General features: G+C 39.7%; 1 long non-coding RNA gene across 1 annotated transcript; it reads right to left on the reverse strand.

The window, feature by feature from the left end:
- Nucleotides 1-4,611: 4,611 nt before the first annotated feature.
- On the reverse strand, nt 4,612-5,831 carry LOC115769711. The gene is made up of 3 exons (XR_004018781.1): nt 5,763-5,831; nt 5,537-5,654; nt 4,612-5,484 (listed from the first exon to the last, which is right to left on the reverse strand). It is a non-coding gene; the product is annotated as an uncharacterized LOC115769711 (long non-coding RNA).
- Between the last annotated feature and the right edge of the window lie 2,819 nt (nt 5,832-8,650).

Here is an 8,650-nt window from a genome sequence, read left to right on the forward strand (position 1 = left end):
TCCAATTTAAATCTTTGTTCTCTTTTCTAAACAAATTAGTTGGTCTATATTGTAAACTTGTTCAGAAAAAGTTCATATTCGCCTTAAGCTTACTCCAAAATTGATCACATAATAATCACGGCTGCAAACTCTTTATTTTTCTTGGGAGTTCGGCTTCCATTTTCATCTAGCTTCCTGGCGTTAAGTTTGGTACATGAACCTAATTGCCCACATACCTCAATACAGATTTTGTTTCAAAACTTGGTTTGTTCTTTATTTTTCAAATTTATATTTAACAAATCAATTTTGAATTTACAATTGCGCGCCATTTGACTGAAAATATTCCAATACGTACATATCTTCATATACAAAATGCGCGCTATATTTGATCTCTATCCAATATTGATATCTGACAAATTTGGTTTGATAAATGCAATGGCTGGGACCCAAGCTAATTATGCTTTGTAGCTGGGTCGGCCTTAAACGTTTTTTTTATGAAACCTTAAACGATTGCGAAAAAATGCAACTATTTTATTACAATAACTTATTAAGTAGAATTATAGAAATTATAAAGGCAGCGTTGTGAATAATAATTGTTTTTATTTTTTAACAAATTTATTCGATTGACTCATTCATTTAGCTAAAAGTGAGGCAATATAATCATTGTTATTATGAAGATCATGTATATTTTTTGATTGCTTACACACACAAAGCGTAAGGCCGAATGATGAGGGCGATAGTCCGGCAGGCGACGGCATGTAAATATTTTACATTATTTATCCCCAGGGCACAACGCACCTCCGTCCTTTTGCCCATTCGTCTGTCTGTCTGTGTGTGGCATTTAAAATGCAAGGGCAGCGCTTTATACAAACGACTGACCAGCTGACAGTCCGTTTTGGCCAAATGGACAGGCGCATGTTCAAATGCTTGGACAGCTGGCCAGAATGCGTGGCCAGCAAAAAGTGAGAAATGCAAATTTAAATTGTTGCTCAAAATGTGTTCTGTGCTCAACAGCTTGTGGTCAAATCAAATATGAATATTAATGTTAGGGTATGTGCGGCGGCTGGTTTATGGTTTATCCAACACAATGACAAACACTGAAAGGCAATTGCATAAACTTGAGTCAAACTGAATCTAATGTATTCAATTAGCTGCCAGAAATCGCTGGGCCTGCTGCCAAAATCAAAGCCCTTAAACCCCAAAACACAAACCGTAAGCCAAGTTAACAAAACAGCACAGGCTGGCAAACAATTCGGTTTTGGGCCACGGATCTGGACAAAGGGTGAGGCCTGTGGACCCGAAGGGAGGGGGTTGATTGTATTGGTGGTGTCTGTGAATAATTTTGGCATTATTGCCTGTGCTTAATTCAAATGAAATTAATTTCAGCAGGTAAACTTCGTGACGTGCCGCAGCAGCAGCAGCGGCTGCGGCAGCACGAGGCCAGCTCATTGTTCTTGGTGATTTAATGGCTGTGTGTGTGTGTGTTTGTGTGTGCGTGTGCTTGTATAGGGGTTGCTTGTGTGTGCCGTAAATGAATTCATCCCTTGGGCAACATTTTATGGCATAATTTGAGGCGTCCGGAAGTGAGGCCGCGCCAAAAGGTCAGTGCCTGTCTAATGTGGCATGCCTCGTGCCCATTTCTGTAGCACTTTGTTTGTCACACCCCCTCTCCCCCCCCCCCCTGCTCATCATCTTCCTTACCTTCTCACACTCATGTGGGTGTGAATATTAATGCTTCATATTTTATTTTCAGCGCTATTTTCGTGCTGTTTAGCTTTTAATATTGTGCCCTCGAATATATTTATATGTATATTTTAGTGTTGGGGGCGTCGCTTGTTGATTTTTGGGGCTGAGCTGACAGAACGCCCCGCAGCAATAGGCCAAAATTGCGTTTGGCCTCCCATAATTATTTCTGGCTGTGTGCTCTCAATGAAGTGCTGATACAGTGCTAAGCCTTTGCAGGCGAACAAAGACACACCACCCGGCCAGCCACGAACCCCTTGACCCCGAAACCTTTAAGCCGCGCCACAGCTCTGGGGTTTTTGCACCTCTCAAATGCTTAGGAGAGGCACGTTTTTAATATTCCATTCGAGTATTTGAATCTGCCTTTGTCTGCTGGGAAATGCCAGGGCGTATCTGTCTGTCTGTTTGTCTGTTTGTCTGTATTCCTGGCTGGCTGCCTGCTCGCCTGTCGCTGCGCCTGATTTGTAAGATATTTTGCTATTTTTTATTGCCACACAATTTCGGCTGTGCTGCGAATGCCGCGTCGTCTGGCTGTGGCAGCGACGGCGTCAGCGGCGGCTTTGCTCCTGCCATTGAGTGGATTAAAGTGTAAATATTTAATGCACGCGATTTGTGCGGCTTACGTTTGTCGGCCTGAGTTATTATTACGAGCATGTACAGAGCTACACACGATTCAAACAATTTTAAAGCACTCAGCTCAACTCTCAACTTTGTCTTAAAGCTGGCGCCAATCCTTTTTGCCGAATTGGCTCTGCTCAGCCACAATTCTTACACATCATCGCTTATTAGTAAGCCACAGAGTAAGCAATAAATAAAGTTGCCAAGTCTCATAACATGGCCAACAACAACGCCCAACAAGCTCCATCATTGTGTACCAAAAGACTCGTACATTGAAGTTCATAATGCTCTATTGCCTGATTGATAATGTGGCCAGCCAGTTCAATGGTTTGCAGCATATAAACGTTTTTATGCCAATGGCAAGAGTTGCAGCCAAAGTATCTGCTAGATACATGCATAAAGTATCTGCTGCATACACGAGCATTTTGTGCGCTTGTTGTTGCTTTAAGAGCTGCCCCATGCACAGCTTTGGCTGAGGTTTTTGTTTTATTTATGGAGCGATAGAGCGATATATGGCAGCTGCTGCTAGAAAATATTTAAGGAATTGTTGACTTGAATGGGCTCGCTTTCACATCAATAATTGAATGGATTTTTATTTACTTTTTCCTATGTACAGTTGGATTTTTTCATGATTTGTATGTTAATTATTTAACACTATATAATACGCATGCACTGCAGAAATTACAACAATTATTATTTGCAAAAAAAGTAAATAAATAAAAACTCCACAACCGAAATGAATAATGAACATCTCAAATAAACGCATTTATTTACACAAATGCACATTTTTTATTTGTAGAATGTTTTGCTCGCAAATTAATTTAATTAAAATATTAAAACTATTTGAATAGTGAAAGCGTGAACAATTATTTAACTTTTATTTAATAAAACTGTAAAATTTAAACCAGCGCGAAAACTGTTAAGCAATTCCATGCAGAGCTCAACTACAAATCAAGCCTATTACCCGATACTTCCCAGCCACGCCCACTGGCCATATGTGCACGCCCCTATACTAATTAAGTTGGAACGTGTGTTTAACGACAGCTAAATGAACTACCAAAAGCAGACAGGCACAACATAGAAAAGATAACGACACACTCATTATCATTCCGCACGCACACACACACACACACCCGCTGCCAGGACGAAGGTGGCTGCAGCAAGGACACATGGTTACACGTTTCCCACGCAAAGATTTTTGGGAACGCACAGATTGACTTAATGACAACGTAACGCCCCCCAAATGATTGGCTCCCGACTATATGACGATTGTGGGATAGCACGGGTGAGGGCAGGCGGGGGCAGAGCGTGCTGCGACAATTATAGAACCAGCCGAGATAATTTCAAACAGAAGCCGAAATTCGCCAACATTTTATGTGACTTTAAAGAGCACCCAAACAGGCTGGCAATCGTTTGCCCATGCACAAGTTAATAATCATCATAATCCCATGCTGTGTTTGTTCCATATAAAACTGAAGCGCGCACACACACACATACACGCCCAGTCACAAACCCTCAACTGAGCTGCAGACAATTCCTAGAATTTGTTGGCACACTTGGGCTTAAGTTCTGGCATTTAATGAGGCTCTCGAAACAATTATGTAATGTGTGCGTGTGTTATAGCTTCTGTGTGTGTGTGTGTGTGTGTGCTTCTGATATTATTAATATTTAGGACATTTCTTGCCTTAACCTAATAGTGTGTATTTAGTTTGACTATAATTCAATTTCAAATCCCAAAAAAAGATGAAAATAAGAAGTAAGGAGTGCTCTAGTTGCGAGTGACTAGAATATTTCCTTCATATACCGAAGATTTACGTCTTTTCTGGGGGAATGCAGTACCTGGATATTATACTCTTAGCTTAATGTCAAGTGCGGTGACACTAGGTCGTTCTAAGGTCATTCAAACATTGGAGTCTTCTTCATATACAAATACATTCTTGAGAATATAGTTTTATCCCGCGATCATATGGCAGAGCGAAAGGCTCTTTCAAACAAACCAATCAACTATCTATGCACAAACAAGCCAATCAACTATCTATGCTATGCTTGTCTCAAAATCGAAATTTATGAAAGTTTTAAATTTAAAGTAGTTTCCGATATCAACGCAGGCATATATAATTTATTGGGTTGGAGATTCTTCCTTCCGCCTGTTACATACAGTTGCAAAAAATGATTCTACTCGTAACTAGAATTTTGTATCTGGCTAAATGGCACCTAAAATTCGTGTTATGCATAATTTGAATTTAATAAAAGTTTTTGACTACTTGCCGTGTATAATATTCAACTCCAACGCATGTGTCTAAGCACACACAGTCATTGTTTGCCCAACTGACTGACTCAACACGACTCTGGTCACGAGTCATGTGGTCCTGCTCCTGCTGCTACTGCTGCTGCTGCTGCTCTGTCAACTGTGGCGCCTCCTAGTGTGATGGAGTGTGCATTGGACGGCGCTTTGGGGAGCGCGGCAGCTGGCTGTGGCTGGTTGATGCCACAAGTGTGTGTGCCTGTCTTGAATGTTAATATTTGCGCTTTCAATTCGCAGTCGCTTCGAGTGACAATTTATCATAGGGAGCTAGCTGTCTGCTACCCAAACAGACCTCCCCGCCCGGCCCACTCTCTCTTGCTCCATCTTATTGTTGCTTTAAAAGCGCATCGCTGGCCGTCTTTAAGCCACAATTTTGTGGCCAGAACGAGAAGAAGAAGTGTAATGCAATTTTAAATTGTCATGCCAGCTGCAATTATTTAAGACTTGTTCCAGGCACTTCCTGCCATTTGATATGAATTAAATCTGTAATTCTTATGAATTCCCAATGCTCTAACAAAAGGCAAAACACAATATACATTTGCCATTGTCCTCAGAGTGCAGCTGCTCGCTTAGCCGTGTGTGTCGCTATATACACATGCATTCATATATAGCACACTTAATGCTCTTATATCCTTTTGCTTTGTTGCCAACAATGTGAGAAATCCAAATCAAAAAATTTTCACTGTTGCAATGTTTTTTTTTCTCTTTTGTCTATTTGCACGAATATAACGCTTTATAAATTCTTGCAATTTTATTTAAAGTGCTTTAATGAAAATTTACTGAGCTTACAGAAATACTAAATATTGTATTCAACATGGAGCCTGGCACATGGTTTTTTTCTGTAACCAAATACTATTACAATTGTCGTCTTGCAAAATATTTTTCACTCACCTGTCAACATAACAATACATCAACAAATATGCAAAGCAGTATGTTCTTTTGCCATGGAACATTCTGACAAATGAATTATGAAAGTATATTCAAGCATGTGCCTTGCAGTATGCATACCCTATAACATAATTAAATGTGAATTCTAATTAAACTGATTTCAGTCAGTATACAGAAGTATACTTTAAATTATAAAGGGTATTTTTTATATATTTATATAAATTCTTACAAATTGACTGAAAAGTTTAAAATAAGTTCATGGCCATGTTTGTTATTGACATGCAGCAATATTTGCCTCAAATTGAATACAAAAACTTAACTGATGCTTACTTTATTGCTAACAGCTGTTGAAAGATTTTTGTAAAATTAAATATTCAAATAGGCCTTCTAGATGCGAAACCCTTGTAAAGTGTCCTTAAAGTTTGCACATGGATTAAGTTGGGATTTGTGTGCTTTTACAAACACCCAAAAACCTCAGGACCCTGTCTCTGTTTCGTGTTTTTATAAAGCATTTTGCCATCTTCTTCTCTTTTTTTTTCATGGTAAGAGAAGGGAACGGATCAGCAGTCGTTTAAGGTCTCTAAGCATTTGTGTATCTTTTAGGGTTTGTTATTGTTGGTTTTCCGGCTAACCGAGCAAATCGTTTGAGTTGGTCATGCAAAGTGCCAAAGTTTTTTCAACCAACCGCCCCAAAATAAAGGGAAGGGTTCAAATGGATGCTTGAGTGCAGACATATTAATAATGGACATAGTTTATAAAAAGTTTTCAGCCTTATTGTCTTTATTATATGTATAACCCAGAAAAACTTGGCTAGCTAGTTGAAACAGAACAAAGCAACAATTAGCTCTGGCTATTGGCAGCTTTGATAATTGATAATTCAGCTTAATTTAGCTTAGGTCAATTCCAGCATTCACCTGACCCACAATGGGATTATTTAACATTTCGGTATTGTGGCGACGACTTTAATCGAATCGAATTAAATGCCAAAAGACAAAGGCAAAGGCAAAAGCAGCTCGAACGGCAAAAAGGACGCAGAGTTTCAGGCACTAAGCTTGTAGGTGTGACTGGGCGATAGGGCCTGGTTCATTGTGCTGATGCTGGCAGACAGTCTATTGATGCAACAGCAGCTGCAATTGCGTCATTTTACAGCAATTCTCGCACACTCACACACACACACGCACACCCTACGTAGGGCCAGCGGCAGCGTCTTTCTATATGTGTGTTGATTTAATTTATGGTCGCTCTGCGTTGCGCTCTCCACCAGCTAGGCGAGCAGAGCAGGCTGTCCGCCATTTCAGATAAATGTGTCTGTGCCCCGACAATGGGTACATTGGCCACACACACTCATACACACATAGACAGATCCCGAGGCCCCAAACCGAACTCATGTTGCACTCTATGCGAAAACTTTGCGGTTACATGCTGACCACAGCTGACCGAACCGACAAGGTAAACTGCACTCCCGATGACGAAGTAGATAAGAATAATTTATGGTGATGCCGCTTGAATTGTGAGTGTATGTGTGCGTATGTGCGTATGTGTGTGCGTGTGCGTGTGTGCAACATGCGCAAATTAGACATGCAGACAAATTTATTGGCCTAACAAATCTTCATTTTTTCTTTTTTTTCATTCGATTTTTGTTTTTCATGTTTTACTTGTTATTATTGTCGCCCGTCTGTACATGTTGAGCTCTGTAAATATATTGTTTACAAATTACTCCAAGTTTAAGTTGACACTGAGAAATGAACTGCATGAGTATGTGTGTGTGGCTTTAAAAGCCAAATTAAGCGAGATGGAGATAAAAGACGCTGGAAAGTATGCAGTGAGAAATGCATGCGAATGAAATCCTATCGGAAAGTGCAAAAGAATGAAGTATAATAAATGCGGAACCATCGTTCTAAGTGGTAAAAAAGGAAAATAATATCGCAAAGTAGATTTTTAAATATATAGAAAATTCAAATACAATATATGTATTCCGCATATACTGCAGAATAAGTTAAGCGAAATCCGTTTTAGCATGTTTGTCACTCCTGTTTTGATTATTTCGCTTTATAATATGAGCTTAAGACTTTTCAGCTGATGTCAGCCATTTTTGACATTTCAATTTAAATGTCATGCCAAGTTATTGTTATTATTTTCCCATGCAACCCAACCCACCGCGCATAAATGTTTATGAAGCAGCCAGGCCCGTACCAACCCGCCCCAGTCCGCGACTCTTACTCAAGTTTATAGTTTTCAGCGTGTTCGCGCAGCGCTATGAAAATAATTTTAATGGCATTTAATTTACGCAAGTGCAACAGTTAAAAGCTTTTCACTTTTCACAATGCCAAATCTGATTATTTTGTGCTTTGTTTTGCATTTTGGCTTTCAGTGGAGGAGTGCGCACAAATTAGAATTGTTTTGTCAGCTGTTTTTAGCGAGTTTTGTAGCACAGTGCACAAGGTGCAAGCCGTATGATAAACGCCATTAGAGCAAAGTATCCCAAGTTGCAATCAAAGCAAAGCGAGTTAGTCACAAAAATATTAATGTGCGCCGTCGAAAAAACAAAAACCCAAAATTCAGGCCAATCCAACAAAGTACAAAGGACATGCTTGAGTAATGAGTGCCGGGTCCATAAACTGTGGCCAACAGCCCTACCGCAGACGTTGCCAACTTAGCAAAACATTTTCTCTACTCTATGCGGTTGGACTTCTGCACAATTGTAAAAGCTTTGAGCTGCTGCGATGGCAAACCAAATGAAAAACATTACAAATTTGCGGTTAACTAATATGGAGTGTGTGGCGCAAGGTGTGCGAGGCCTGACTGAAGTTTAGCTGCGAGGATTATGGCAAAAACTGTATTTAACTTGTTTGGCCTTAAGGCTTACTTAAAGTTTAACACATTATTTTACTGTTTTTAAATGCTGTGTAATGCATCCAACCATCCAATCTGTGCGTATGCAACTAAATAAATTTACTTGAGCGTAAATTGAAAACAAACAACGTGATCAAACATTAATGTATTCAAATGCCCTCACATATCAATTCAGCTGCTTCTGCTACTATTTTTTTATCCATTGCATTTGTCTAAACTGTAATTGAAAAGTGTTTGCTATAAAGCTGCTTTGATGGTATGCAA

This window comes from Drosophila novamexicana, unplaced genomic scaffold (genome assembly GCF_003285875.2).
Source record: "Drosophila novamexicana strain 15010-1031.04,08,12 unplaced genomic scaffold, DnovRS2.1 tig00004554-arrow-pilon, whole genome shotgun sequence".
NCBI lineage: Eukaryota > Metazoa > Arthropoda > Insecta > Diptera > Drosophilidae > Drosophila > Drosophila novamexicana.